We start from the raw sequence: 15,789 nt of genomic DNA on the forward strand, positions 1-15,789 counted from the left end.
GTTAGGTCGTCATTCATCTCCACAAGTATCATCATTTCCTCCTCATATCCATCGCGTGTAGACTTGAGTTCCTCTTCTAGCTCTATGATCCTGGTCTTCGCCTTCTTCGAATATATCATGCTTGCGCACATCTGGTTCTCCCGGCGACGAATGTGATGATTTAACTCCTGGATGAAAGCTGCAATGGACCTGTCCTTCCTGGTGCTGATCATCTCCCATTGCTCATCTCAGTGCCCACATATCTGATAGATAGTGTCCTTAAGCTCCTTGTGATAAACTTCACCGATGCGTCCGATGGTGATGTGGGATGCCATGCTCTTTCCTAGACTCCAGGTTGGTGCACCAAAGGAAAAACTCTATGGGATCAGTGACTGATATGAATGTCCTTCCTGGAACTTGAACTTGAATCATCCAGCGTTCCTCTTCTGGTATGTGGCGGTGTAGGTTCAGGTGAATCTTGGCATTCCGATGTTCAGATACCTAGTGACTTCCTTCAAGTGTCATCCAAACGGGGTGTCTTCATCCGGCTGAGAAAACTTGTTCCTTGAGTCTGCCATCCTAAAGAGTAGAAAATGGAGAGAAGTCAGAAATGAGTAGAGAAGAGTGATCTATGGCTCATCTTAGTGGTCGTGTCCTACATTCAGCGTGTGCTCTGATACCATCTTGTAGCGACCCAACCTCAGACGGTCAAGTCTCTGTGCTTCAGTGTCATCCCTGGATCGGTAATGTTAACACACACAGTAGTCGAAGGATTTATAACAGAGTAGCAATCACACACTTATTACATCGAATGTCTCAAAAGAGAACTTATTACAATAAATATGGCTTAAGGCCATCTAAATACGATAATAGCGGAAGGCTTGAAAGATAAAGCGAGTCCATCAACTCCAACGGCATAGCTGAGTGCATGCCAAACGACCTATGGCACCTTACTCGTCGTCTGAAAAGTCTGCAACATGATATGTTACAGCCCGAAACGGGTCAGCACATGGAATATGCTGGCAAAATAACACAATAGAGCAATGAACGGATAAATGCTATCACTACATGAATATATGGCTGGTGGAGGCTCTATGGTTATATTATTTTGCGAAAAGCCAATTTTTCCCTACAACAAAGGAATATATTTTATTTAACTATCATGGTAGTTGATACATCATTGAGAAGGTTCCTCCAACTCAATCCCCAATTAAAAATAATCATTAACATACCAGCAAATTAATTTAGAGTGATGAGATCAAATCAATAATTCAAGTACCAGATACTCAAGATGTCCATAACCGTGGACACGGCTAATCATGATTAGTTTGTACACTCTGCAGAGGTTTGCGCACTTTTCCCCACAAGACTCAGTCTCCTCCGTTGGATTTTCTCGCACTACATGGTGTTTGAGAAACGGTTGACCGAGACACAGTTTTTCAGAAGCATTAACTCTAATCCCAGGTAGACCGTACCAACCTACATCCCCTACATCTGCTAGTCTACCACTGGAAGAGGTCATGCAACATACTCAACTATGCCAGAGCCCATAATGGCTTGTGGCTACACATGGAAGTTTCTAGCATGAATAATCTTATGATCCCTTTGAGCCTGGGTGGCGGACCTTAGATGATCACATGGGTACTCCGGGATATCCTAGGACAACACTGGATTCTCCAGGTGCCCACAAGCAATCCACCCAGATGTGTATTAAAGGTTCCACCTTAAGTTGAACCATTAATTAACAATCTCACATCTGTCATGGATCCACTCAAACCCAATCCATGTCTACGAGCATAGCATAGCAATATAAGCATAGCATAGAAGTAACTCCCAAGGGTTTGATAATAAAAGGGCAATATGTTCTACCTCATCATCTACTTCCCAAACCCACAAGTTAAGAGATCCTACTCATGCAATGTGTGAGGGTTGAAACTAATGCATAAAAACTGGGTAATAAAAGGGTATGATCAATGTGTTACTTGCCTTGCTGACGATCCGCAAAACATAGAGATTCGTCGTAGCACGCTTAGCACTCTGGGTATTCTATCGCAAACAAACAATATCATACATAAGCACTCAAGGAAAGATTCATGGGTAAAACTCAAATAATAAGATCTAACCAGAAAGTTCAACTGAAGAACTCCGGTTTGCAAAAAGAATCAAATCAAACGGACCAACGAAACTCAAACTACGAAAGAAACAAGATTCGATTACTAATATGGACTAAAGTCAAATTTTACAGTACCAAAATCTTGTTCAAGTTGGTTAAACAAAAAGAGGGCTTCGAGACGAAGATCTAGGCACTTGTTTCACCTGATTCGGATAAACGAGCGAAAAGATATACTAAAACGAAGATTAGGGCAGAAACCGCGATCGAAAATAATCGCGGAAAAACCCTGGAAAAAGAAAACTGACGAACAGGCTAACAAACGAACGTTCACTGTCTGCGGCTAACGAATGAACAGCGTTCGTTAAAACGAACGTACGGATGAACGTCCATTTTTTAACTAAACCGGAGAAAACCGAAAATAAAAAAAACTGATCAAGGGTTTCGAAAAAACCCGGCGATTTTCCCGAGAAAACCGGGCGGCGGCGGTTACTACCTCGGCGGCAGGGTCAGGTCCGGCGGTGGCGCGGCGAGGCGGAGGGGCGCGACGTGGGCCTCGGGGGTTCACGGGCTGCGGCTTATAAAGCCGGCCGGGCCAGGAGTCCTAGCCGGACACGGCCCGGTAGGTCGGTTCAATTTTTTTAAATCCTCATGCGGAAAAACAAATAAAAGAAATACTAAACGGACTCCAAAAATCCTAAAATAAATTTTCACGGTCCTCTAATAATATAGCGGACAAAGTGAACATTTATTTAGACCTCTAATGCAATTTTGAAATACGCATTTTTTTCCTAATTCAAATAAAATTGCAATAAAATCCAAATAAAATCATTTATTTGATTTTAACATTTTTCCTCTAATATTTCATCTATTTTGGAGAAGTCATATTATCTCCTCTCATATATTTTAATATGAAATATTTCTGGAGGGAAATATAATTAAAACCAAATGATCCTCTTTTCAAAATTTGAGAAAAACCCAAATATGAAAATAACAAAATTCCCAACTCTCTCCGTGGGTCCTTGAGTTGCATAAAATTTCGAGGATCGCGAAACGAAATGCGATAAAATATGATATGCATGAATGACCTATGTATAACATTCCAAATTGAAAATTTGGAATGTTACAAGAATGAACAGAGACTAGTTAAGGGTGAAGTGACGATGTGTGTTGGAAGTGGTTCCAAGATTGATATGATCATCATCGCACACTCCCTATACTTTTGGGATTAGTGTTGAACGTAAATAAATGTTATTTGGTATTTGTGTTAAGCATTAATATGATTTGATCATGTTTATTGCAGTACGGTTATTCATTTAAGTGAGAGAATAATTGTTGTTCTATTTACATGAATAAAACCTTCAATGGTCATACACCCAAGGTGAATGGTTTATTGAATCTCGATCGTAGTGATACACATATCATAATATTGAAGCCAAAAGATGCAAAGTTAATAATGATAGTGCAACTTATTTGTGGCACTGCCGTTTAGGTCATATTGGTGTAAAGCGCATGAAGAAAATCCATCCTGATGGGCTTTTGGAATCACTTGATTATGAATCTATTGATGCCTGTGAACCATGCCTCATAGGCAAGATGACTAAGACTCCGTTCTCCGGAACAATGGAGCAAGCAACTGAATTATTGGAAATAATACATACTGATGTATGTGATCCGATAAGTGTTGAGGCTCGCGGCGGGTATCATTATTTTCTAACCTTCACAGATGATTTGAGTAGATATGGGTATATCTACTTAATGAAACATAAGTCTGAAACATTTGAAAAGTTCAAAGAATTTCAGTGTGAAGTGGAAAATCATCGTAACAAGAAAATAAAGTTTCTATAATCTGATCACGGAGGCGAATATTTGAGTTACGAGTTTGGTCTTCATTTGGAACAATGCGGAATAGTTTCGCAACTCACGCCACCTGGAACACCACAGCATAATGGTGTGTCCGAACATCATAACCGTACTTTATTGGATATAGTGCAATCTATGATGTCTCTTACCGATTTACCACTATCGTTTTTGGGGCTATGCATTAGAGACAGCTACATTCACGTTAAAAAGGGCACCATCTAAATCCGTTGAGACGACACTGTATGAACTATGGTTTAGCAAGAAACCTAAGCTATCGTTTCTTAAAGTTTAGGGTTGTGATGCTTATGTGAAAAAGTTTCAGCCTGATAAGCACAAACCTAAATCGGAAAAGTGCGTCTTCATAGGATACCCAAAAGAAACTATTGGGTACACCCTATATCACATATCCGAAAGGCAATATCTTTGTTGCTAAAGAGTGGATCCTTTCTAGAGAAGAAGTTTCTCTCGAAAGAAGTGAGTGGGAGGAATGTAGAACTTGATGAGGTAATTGTACCTTCTCCCGAATTGGGAAGTAGTTCATCACAAAAATCAGTTCTAGTGATCTCTACACCAACTAGTGAGGAAGCTAATGATGATGATCATGAAACTTCAGATCAAGTTACTACCGAACCTCGTAGGACAACCATAGTATGGTCCATACCAGAGTGGTATGGTAATCCTTTCTAGAAATCATGTTACTAGACCATGACGAACCTACGAACTATGAGGAAGCGATGATGAGCCCAGATTCCACGAAATGGCTTGAGGCCATGAAATCTGAGATGGGATCCATGTATGAGAACAAAGTATGGACTTTGATTGACTTGCCCGATGATCGGTGAGTCATTGAGAATAAATGGATCTTCAAGAGGAAGACGGACATTGATAGTAGTGTTACTATCTACAAAGCTTGAGTTGTCGCAAAATGTTTTCGACAAGTTCAAGGTGTTAACTACGATGAGATGTTCTCACTCGTATCGATGCTTAAAAGTCTGTCTGAATCATGTTAGCAGTTGCCGCATTTTATGAAATCTGGCAAATGGATGTCAAAACTGCATTCCTTAATGGATTTCTTAAAGAAGTTGTATATGATGCAACCAGAAGGTTTTGTCGATACTAAAGTGCTAACAAAGTGAGCAAGCTCCAGCGATCCATCTAGGGACTGGTGCAAGCATCTCGGAGTTGGAATATGTGCTTTGATAAAGTGATCAAAGCATATGGTTTTATACAGACTTGCGGTGAAGCCTGTATTTACAAGAAAGTGAGTGGGAGCACTACAACATTTCTGATAAGTATATGTGAATGACATATTGTTGATCGAAAATAATGTAGAATTTTCTGAAAAGCATAAAGGAGTGTTTGAAAAGAGTTTTTCAAAGAAAGACCTCGATGAAGCTACTTACATATTGAGCATCAAGATCTAAAGAGATAGATCAAGACACTTGATATATTTTCAATGAGTACAGACCTTGACAAGATTTTGAAGTAGTTCAAAATGGAACAGTCAGAGAAGGAGTTCTTGCTTGTGTTGCAAGGTGTGAAGTTGAGTAAAGACTCAAAACCCGACCACTACAGAAAATAGAAAGAGGATGAAAAGTCATTCCCTATGCCTCAGTCATAGGTTCTATAAAGTATGCTATGTTGTTTACCAGTCCTATTGTATACCTTAGCATGATTCTGGCAAGGGAGTACAATAGTGATCTAGGAGTAGATCACTGGACAACGGTCAAAATTATCCTTAGAGGACTAAGGAAATATTTCTCGGTTATGGAGGCGATAAAAGAGTTCGTCATAAAGAGTTACATCGATGCAAGATTTTTACATGATCTAGATGACTCTAAGTCTCGATCTGGATACATATTGAAAGTGGGAGAAATTAGCTAAAGTAGCTCCTTGGAGAGCATTATAGACATAGAAATTTGTGAAATACATACGGATCTAAATGTTGCAGACCCGTAGACTAAACTTCTCTCACAAGAAAAACATGATCACTCTTTGGGTGTTAATCACATAGCGATGTGAACTAGATTATTGACTCTAGTAAACCCTTTGGGTATTAGTCACATGGAGATGTGAACTAATCACATAAAGATGTGAACTAGATTATTGACTCTAGTGCAAGTGGGAGACTGAAGGAAATATGCCCTAGAGGCAATAATAAAGTTGTTATTTATATTTCCTTATATCATGATAAATGTTTATTATTCATGCTAGAATTGTATTAACCGGAAACTTAGTGCATGTGTGAATACATAGAGAAACAGAGTGTCACTAGTTTGCCTCTACTTGACTAGCTCGTTGAATCAATGATTGTTATGTTTCCTAACCATAGACATGAGTTGTCATTTGATTAACGGGATCACATCATTAGAGAATGATGTGATTGACTTGACCCATCCGTTAGCTTAGCACGATGATCATTTAGTTTGTTGCTATTGCTTTCTTCATGACTTATACATGTTCCTTTGACTATGAGATTATGCAACTCCCGAGTACCGGAGGAACACTTTGTGTGATACCAAACGTCACAATGTAACTGGGTGATTATAAAGGTGCTCTATAGGTGTCTCCGATGGTACTTGTTGAGTTGGCATAGATCGAGATTAGGATGTGTCACTCCGATTGTCGGAGAGGTATCTCTGGGCCCTCTCGGTAATGCACATCACAATAAGCCTTGCAAGAAATGTAGCTAATGAGTTAGTTATGGGATGTAGCATTATGGAACAAGTAAAGAGACTTGCCGGTAACGAGATTGAACTAGGTATTGAGATACCGACGATCGAATCTCGGGCAAGTAACATACTGATGACAAAGGGAACAACGTATGTTCTTATGCGGTTTGACCGATAAAGATCTTCGTAGAATATGTAGGAACCAATATGAGCATCCATGTTCCGCTATTGGTTATTGACCGGGGACGAGTCTCGGTCATGTCTACATAGTTCTCGAACATGTAGGGTCCGCACGCTTAACGTTCGGTGACGATCGGTATTATGAGTTTATGTGTTTTGATGTAGCGAAGGTAGTTCGGAGTCCCGGATGAGATCGGGGACATGACGAGGAGTCTCAAAATGGTTGAGACATAAAGATCGATATATTGGACGACTCTATTCGGACATTGGAAAGGTTCCGAGTGATTTCGGTATTTATCGGAGTACCGGAGAGTTACGGGAATTCGCCGGGTAGTATATGGGCCTTATTGGGCTTTAGGGGAAAGAGAGAGGGGAGGTTGTGCGCCCCCCAAGGCCTAGTCCGAATTGGACTAGGGGGAGGGGCGGCGCCCCCTCCTTCCTTCTCTTCTCTTTTCCCTTTCCTTCTCTCCTACTCCTACTACATGGAAGGGGGGAATCCTACTCCTGGTGGGAGTAGGACTCCCCAGGGCACGCCATAGTAGAGGGACGGCCCTCCCCCTCCTCCACTCCTTTATATACGGGGGAGGGGGCACCCCATGGACACACAAGTTGATCGGTTGATCTTTTAGCCGTGTGCGGTGCCCCCCTCCACCATAATCCACCTCGGTCATATCATAGCGGTGCTTAGGCGAAGCCCTGCGTCGGTAGCATCATCATCACCGTCATCACGCCGTCGTGCTGATGGAACTCTCCCTCGAAGCTTTGCTGGATCGGAGTTTGTGGGACGTCACCGAGCTGAACGTATGCTGAACTCGGAGGTGTCGTGCGTTCGGTACTTGGATCGGTCGGATCGTGAAGACGTACGACTACATCAACCGCGTTCTCATAACGCTTCCGCTTACGGTCTATGAGGGTACGTGGACGACACTCTCCCCTCTCGTTGCTATACATCACCATGATCTTGCGTGTGCGTAGGAATTTTTTTGAAATTACTGCGTTCCCCAATAGGTAAGCAGTATGACTATTATCGCCCACAACTCTTTGTGTTCTACTCGTGCATATAACATCTACGCATAGACCTGGCTCAGATGCCACTGTTGGGGAATGCAGTATTTCAAAAAAATTCCTACGATCACGCAAGATCTATCTAGGAGATGCATAGCAACGAGAGGGGAGAGTGTGTCTATGTACCCTCATAGACCGAAAGCGGAAGCGTTTAGTAACGCGGTTGATGTAGTCGAACGTCTTCGCGATCCAACTGATCCAAGTACGAACACACGGCACCTCCGCGATCTGCACACGTTCAGCTCGGTGACGTCCCTCAAACTCTTGATCGAGTTGATGCCGAGGGAGAGTTTCGTCAGCACGATGGCATGGTGATGGTGATGATGAAGTTACCGACGTAGGGCTTAGCCTAAGCACTACGACAATATGACCGAGGTGGAAAACTGTGGAGGGGGCACCGCACACGTGTAAGACAAATCTTGGAGTGCCTTTGGGGTGCCCCCTTGCCCATGTATATAAAGGAGGGGGGAAGAGGAGGCCGGCCTAGGAGGGGCGCGCCTATAGGGGAAGTCCAACTAGGATTCCCAATCCTAGTTGGAGTCCCCTTCCTTTTCCAAGAGGGGAGAGAGGGAAGGAGTAGGAGAGGGAGAAGGAAAGAGAGGGGGGTGCTGCCCCCTCCCTAGTCCAATTCGGACTTGCCATGGGGGGGGGCACGGCCACCCCTTGAGGCCCTTCTCTCCTTTCCCGTATGGCCCATTAAGGCCCACTACTTCCCCCAGCGAATTCCCATAACTTTCCGGTACTCCGAAAAATACCCGAATCACTCGGAACATTTCTGATGTCCTAATATAGCCTTCCAATATATCGATCTTTACGTCTCGACCATTTTGACACTCCTCGTCATATCCGTGATCCCATCCGATACTCCTAACAACCTTCAGTACATCAAATCACATAACTCATAATACAAATCGTCATCGAACGTTAAGCGTGCGAACCCTATGGGTTCAAGAACTATGTAGACATGACTGGGACACATCTCCGGTCAATAACCAATAGCTTAACATGGATGCTCATATTGGCTCCTACATATTCTACGAAGATCTTTATCGGTCAAACCACATAACAATATACGTTGTTCCCTTTGTCATCGGTATGTTACTTGCCCGAGATTCGATCGTCAAGGTCACCATACCTAGTTCAATCTCATTATCGACAAGTCTTTTTACTCGTTCCGTAATGCATCATCTCGTAACTAACTCTTTAGTCACATTGCTTGCAAGGCTTATAGTGATGAGCATTACCGAGAGGGCCCAAAGATACCTCTCCGACAATCAGAGTGACAAATCCTAATCTCGATCTATGACAACTCAACAAACACCATTGGAGACACCTGTAGATCATCTTTATAATCACCCAGTTACGTTATGATGTTTGATAGCACACAAGGTGTTCCTCCGGTATTCGGGAGTTGCATAATCTCATAGTCATAGGAACATGTATAAGTTATGAAGAAAGCAATAGCAATAAACTAAACGATCAAAGTGCTAAGCTAACGGATGGGTCTTGTCCATCACATCATTCTCTAATGATGTGATCCCATTCATAAAATGACAACACGTGTCTATGGCTAGGAAACTTAACTATCTTTGATTAACGAGCTAGTCAAGTCGAGGCATACTAGGGACACTTTGTTTGTCTATGTATTCACACATGTATCAAGTTTCCGGTTAATACAATTCTAGCATGAATAATAAACAATTATCATGATATAATGAAATATAAATAACAACTTTATTATTGCCTCTAGGGCATATTTCCTTCAAGGAGACTCTCTATCATGAAGATCATGGTGCTATTTTGAAGCACAAGTGTGGAAAAAGGATAGTAACATTGTCTCTTCTCTCTTTTTCTCTCATTTTTTTATTTGGGCCTTTTCTCTTTTTATGGACTCTTTTTTTCTTTCTTTTTCGTCTGGAGTCTCGTCCCGACTTATGGGGGAATCATAGTCTCCATCATCCTTTCCTCACTGGAACAATGCCCTAATAATGATGATCATCACACTTTTATTTACTTACAACTCAAGAATTACAACTCGATACTTAGAACAAAATATGACTCTATGTGAATGCCTCCAGCGGTGTACCGGGATGTGCAATGAATCAAGAGTGACATGTATGAAAGAATTATGAAGGTGGCTTTGCCACAAGTATGATGTCAACTACATGATCATGCAAAGCAATATGACAATGATGAAGCGTGTCATCATAAACGAAACGGTGGAAAGTTGCATGGCAATATATCTCGGAATGGCTATGGAAATGCCATAGTAGGTAGGTATGGTGTCTGTTTTGAGGAAGGTAAATGGTGGGTTTATGGTAGCGGTGAAAGTTGCGCGGTACTAGAGAGGCTAGCAACGGTGGAAGGGTGAGAGTGCGTATAATCCATGGACTCAACATTAGTCATAAAGAACTCATATACTTATTGCAAAAATCTGTTAGTTATCGAAACTAAGTACTACGTGCATGCTCCTAGGGGGATAGAGTGGTAGGAAAAGACCACCGCTCGTCCCCGACCGCCACTCATAAGGAAGACAATCAGAAAATAAATCAAGCTCCCACTTCATCACATAACGGTTCACCATACGTGCATGCTACGTGAATCACAAACTTTAACACAAGTATCTATTAAATTCACAAGTACTCAACTAGCATGACTCTAATATTACCATCTTCATATCTCAAAGCAATCATAAGGAATCAAACTTCTCATAGTATTCAATGCACTTTATATGAAAGTTTTTATTATACCCATCTTGGATGCCCATCATATTAGGACTAATTTTATAGCCAAAGCAAATTACAATGATGTTCTAAAAGACTCTCAAAATAATATAAGTGAAGCATGAGAGATCAATAATTTCTATAAAATAAAACCACCACCGTGCTCTAAAAAGATATAAGTGAAGCACTAGAGCAAAATTATCTAGCTCAAAAGATATAAGTGAAGCACATAGAGTATTCTAATAAATTTTGATTCATGTGTGTCTATCCCAAAAGGTGTGTACAGCAAGGATGATTGTGGTAAACTAAAAATAAAAGACTCAAATCATACAAGACGCTCCAAGCAAAACACATATCATGTCATGAATAAAAATATAGCCTCAAGTGAAGTTATCGATAGACGAAGACGAAAGAGGGGATGCCTTCCGGGGCATCCCCAAGCTTAGGATTTTGGTTGTTCTTGAATTTTACCTTGGGGTGCCTTGGGCATCCACAAGCTTAGGCTCTTTCCACTCCTTATTCCAAAGTCCATCAAATCTTTACCCAGAAACTTGAAAACTTCACAACACAAAACTTGAACAGAAAATCTCATGAGCTCCGTTAGTATGAGAAAATAAACCACCACTTTAAGGTACTGTAATGAACTCATTCTTTATTTATATTGGTGTTAAACCTACTGTATTCCAACTTTTATATGGTTCATACCCCCTGATACTACTCATAGATTCATCAAAATAAGCAAACAACACACGAAAAATAGAATCTGTCAAAAATAGAACAGTCTGTAGCAATCTGGAGATTACGAATACTTCTGTAACTCCAAAAATTCTGAAAAATTAGGACGACCAGGATAAAAAGTATATTGATCTACTGCAGTTGGAATTAGTATTTTATCGATCTCTGGTAAAAAATGATAATTATTTTCGTGAGCGCATACTTTCTGTCTTTATCAGCAAGATCAAACAACAATCACCCAAGAAGATCCTAAAGGCTTTACTTGGCACAAACACTAATTAAAACATAAAAAACACAATCATAACAGAAGTTAGATGAATTATTTATTACTAAACAGGAACAAAAAGCAAAGAACAAAAATAAAATTGGGTTGCCTCCCAACAAGCGCTATCGTTTAACGCCCTAGCTAGGTATAAAAACAAGAATAGATCTAGGTATTGCCATCTTTGGTATGCAATCCATAAGTGGCTCTCATAATAGATTCATAACGCAATTTAATTTTCTTCCTAGGAAAGTGATCCATGCCTTTCCTTAACGTAAATTGGAATATAATATTTCATTCTTTCATGTCGATAATTGCACCAATCGTTCTAAGGAAAGGCCTACCAAGAATAATAGGGCATGTAAGATTGCAATCTATATCAGGAACAATGAAATCTATGTGCACATAATTCCTATTTGCAACAATAAGAACATCATTAATCCTTCCCATAGGTTTCCTAATGGTGGAATCCGCAAGATGCAAATTTAAAGAACAATCATCAAATTCTCAGAAACCTCGCACATCACACAAAGTTTTTGGAATCGTGGAAACACTAGCACCCAAATCACATAAAGCATAACATTCATAATATTTAATCTTAATTTTAATAATAGGTTCCCACTCATCATAAAGTTTTTTAGGGATAGAAACTTCTAGTTTAAGCTTTTCTTCATAGGATTGCATTAAAGCATCAACAATATGTTTAGTAAAAGCTTTATTTTGATTATAAGCATGAGGAGAATTTAACACGGATTGCAATAACGAAATAAAATCTATCAAAGAGCAATTATCATAATTAAATTCCTTGAAATCCAAAATAGTGAATTCATTGCTATGTACAGTTTTGACCTCTTCAATCCCACTTTTATTAATTTTTGCATCAAGATCTAAAAACTCCGAATCATTGGGACGGCTTTTAAGTAAAGTTGACTCATCTCCAATCCCATCTTTATCAAGATTTATATTGGAAAAAAAATATTTCATAGGAGTCACATCAATCACTTTTAGATCTTCATCATTATTATCATGAAAACTAGAAGAACACGCTTTCACAAAGGAATCTTTTTTAGCACGCATCCTAGCGGTTCTTTCTTTGCACTCATCAATGGAAATTCTCATGGCTTTGAGAGACTCATTGATGTCATGCTTAGGTGTAATAGATCTAAGTTTCAAAGAATCAACATCAAGAGAAATTCTATCCATGTTCCTAGTCAACTCATCAATCTTAAGCAATTTTTCTTCAACCAAAGCATTGAAATTCTTTTGCGAACTCATAAATTCTTTAACACTAGTCTCAAAATCAGAGGGCATCTTATTAAAATTTCCATAAGAGTTTTTGTAGGAATTACCATAATTATTAGAGGAATTACTAGGAAACGGACTAGAATTAAAGTTTCCTCTATACGCGTTGTTACCAAAATTGTTCCTACCAACAAAATTCACATCCATAGATTCATTATTATTCTCAATCAAAGTGGACAAAGGCATATCGTTAGGATCAGAAGAAACACTTTTATTAGCAAACAATTTCATAAGTTCATCCATCTTTCCACTCAAAACATTGATCTCTTCAATCGCATGAACTTTTTTACTAGTGGATCTTTCGGTGTGCCATTGAGAATAATTAACCATAATATTGTCTAGGAGTTTAGTAGCTTATCCTAAAGTGATTTCCATAAAAGTGCCTCCCGCGGCCGTATCTAAAATATTTCTAGAAGCAAAATTCAATCCGGCATAAATTTTTTGTATAATCATCCATAAATTCAATCCATGTGTAGGGCAATTACGTATCATTAATTTCATCCTCTCCCAAGCTTGTGCAACATGCTCATAATCAAGTTGCTTAAAATTAATATCATTCCTAAGAGAGACGATCTTAGCGGGAGGAAAATACTTAGAGATAAAAGCATCTTTGCACTTATTCCATGAATCAATACTATTTTTAGGGAAATAAGAGAACCAAGTTTTAGCACGATCTCTAAGAGAAAACGGAAATAGCTTCAATTTAGCAATATCATTATCCACATCTCTCTTCTTTTGCATATCACACAAATTAACAAAGTTGTTTAGATGGGTAGCGGCATCTTCACTAGGAAGGCCAGAAAATTGATCTTTCATAACAAGATTCAGCAAAGCGGTATTAATTTCACAAGATTCTGCATCAGTAGTAGGATCAATCGGAGTGCTAATAAAATCATTGTTGTTGGTATTGGGAAAGTCACACAATTTAGTATTATTTTGAGCCATCGTGAAAAACAATCAATCCAACACACAAGCACACAAGAAGCAAGCGAAAAGAGACGAACGGAAAAGGAGTGAAGAAAAGGCAAAGGTTCTCGAAAATCATTTTAGAAGTGGGGGAGAGGAAAACGAGAGGCAAATGGCAAATAATGTAATGCGAGGGAGAAGAGTTTATGATTGGTACTTGGTATGTCTTGACTTGGCGTAGATCTCCCCGGCAACGGCGCCAGAAATCCTTCTTACTACCTCTTGAGCATGTGTTGGTTTCTCCTTGAAGAGGAAAGGGTGATGCAGGAAAGTAGCGTAAGTATTTTCCTCAGTTTTGAGAACCAAGGTATGAATCCAGTAGGATACAATGCACAAGTCACCTAGTACCTGCACAAACAATCAAGAACCTTGCGACCAACGCGATAAAGGGATTGTCAATCCCTTCACGGTCACTCGCAAAAGTGAGATCTAATAAAGATAGTAGAGTAAATATTTTTGGTATTTTTTTGTATAGATTGGAAAGTAAACATTGCAAAATAGTAAACGAGATGCGATGTAAATAAAAGAGATGCAATATAATAAGAAAGAGACCCGGGGGCCATATGTTTCACTAGTGGCTTCTCTCAAGATAGCATGTATTACGGTGGGTGAACAAATTACTGCCGAGCAATTGATAGAAAAGCGCATAGTTATGAAGATATCTAAGGCAATGATCATGAATATAGGCATCACGTCTGTGTCAAGTAGTTCGAAACGATTCTCCATCTACTATTATTACTCCACACATCGACCGCTATCCAACATGCATCTAGAGTATTAAGTTCATAAGAACAGAGTAACGCATTAAGCAAGATGACATGATGTAGATGGATAAACTCAAGCAATATGATATAAACACCATATTTTTATCCTCGATGGCAATACAATACGTGCCTTGCTGCCCCTACTGTCACTAGGAAAGGACACCGCAAGATTGAACCCAAAGCTAAGCACTTCTCCCATTGCAAGAAAGATCAATCTAGTAGGCCAAACTAAACCGATAATTCGAAGAGACTTGCAAAGATATCAAATCATGCATATAAGAATTCAGAGAAGAACCATGTAATATTCATAGATAATCTTGTTCATAAACCCACAATTCATCGGATCTCGGCAAACACACCGCAAAAGAGTATTACATCAAATAGATCTCCAAGAACATCGAGGAGAACTTTGTATTGAGAATCAAAGAGAGAGAAGAAGCCATCTAGCTAATAACTATGGACCCGAAGGTCTGTGGTAAACTACTCACGCTTCATCGGAGCGGCAATGGTGTTGATGTAGAAGCCCTCCGTGATCGATTCCCCCTTCGACAGATCGCCGAAAAAGGACCCAAGAAGGGATCTCACGGGTACAAAAGGTTGCGGCGGTGGAAAAGTGGTTTCGTGGCTCTCTGCGATCGATCTAGGGTATAAGAGTATATATAGGCGAAAGAAGTATGTCGATGGAGCTACGAGGGGCCCACAAGGGTGGGGGCGCCCTCCTGCCTCGTGCCCGCCTCATGGCGTTCTAGACTTCAACTCCAAGTCTTCCGGTTTGCTTTCGGTCCAAGAAAGATCATCGCAAAGGTTTCATTCCGTTTGGACTCCATTTGGTATTCCTTTTCTGTGGAACTCTAAAATAGGCAAAAAACAGAAACTGGCATTGGGCCTTCGGTTAATAGATTAGTCCCAAAAATAATATAAAAAGCATATTAAGGCCCATTAAACATCCAAAGCAGATAATATAATAGTATGGAACAATAAAAAAATCATAGATACGTTGGAGACGCATCACAGCGCACCAATCCGCTCCGACCTCGTCGTTCATGGACCGCCATGATTATCTACTACAAAAAGGCGACCCCGAAGCGGCCGACGAAGATCCAGGCGGAGATGCGCGCCGTCCAGGCACATCGCACTGCTCGCATTGCCGTTGGTCTGCCTCCAAACT

The sequence above is a fragment of the Triticum dicoccoides genome, chromosome 7A (assembly GCF_002162155.2).
Source record: "Triticum dicoccoides isolate Atlit2015 ecotype Zavitan chromosome 7A, WEW_v2.0, whole genome shotgun sequence".
Taxonomy (NCBI): domain Eukaryota; kingdom Viridiplantae; phylum Streptophyta; class Magnoliopsida; order Poales; family Poaceae; genus Triticum; species Triticum dicoccoides.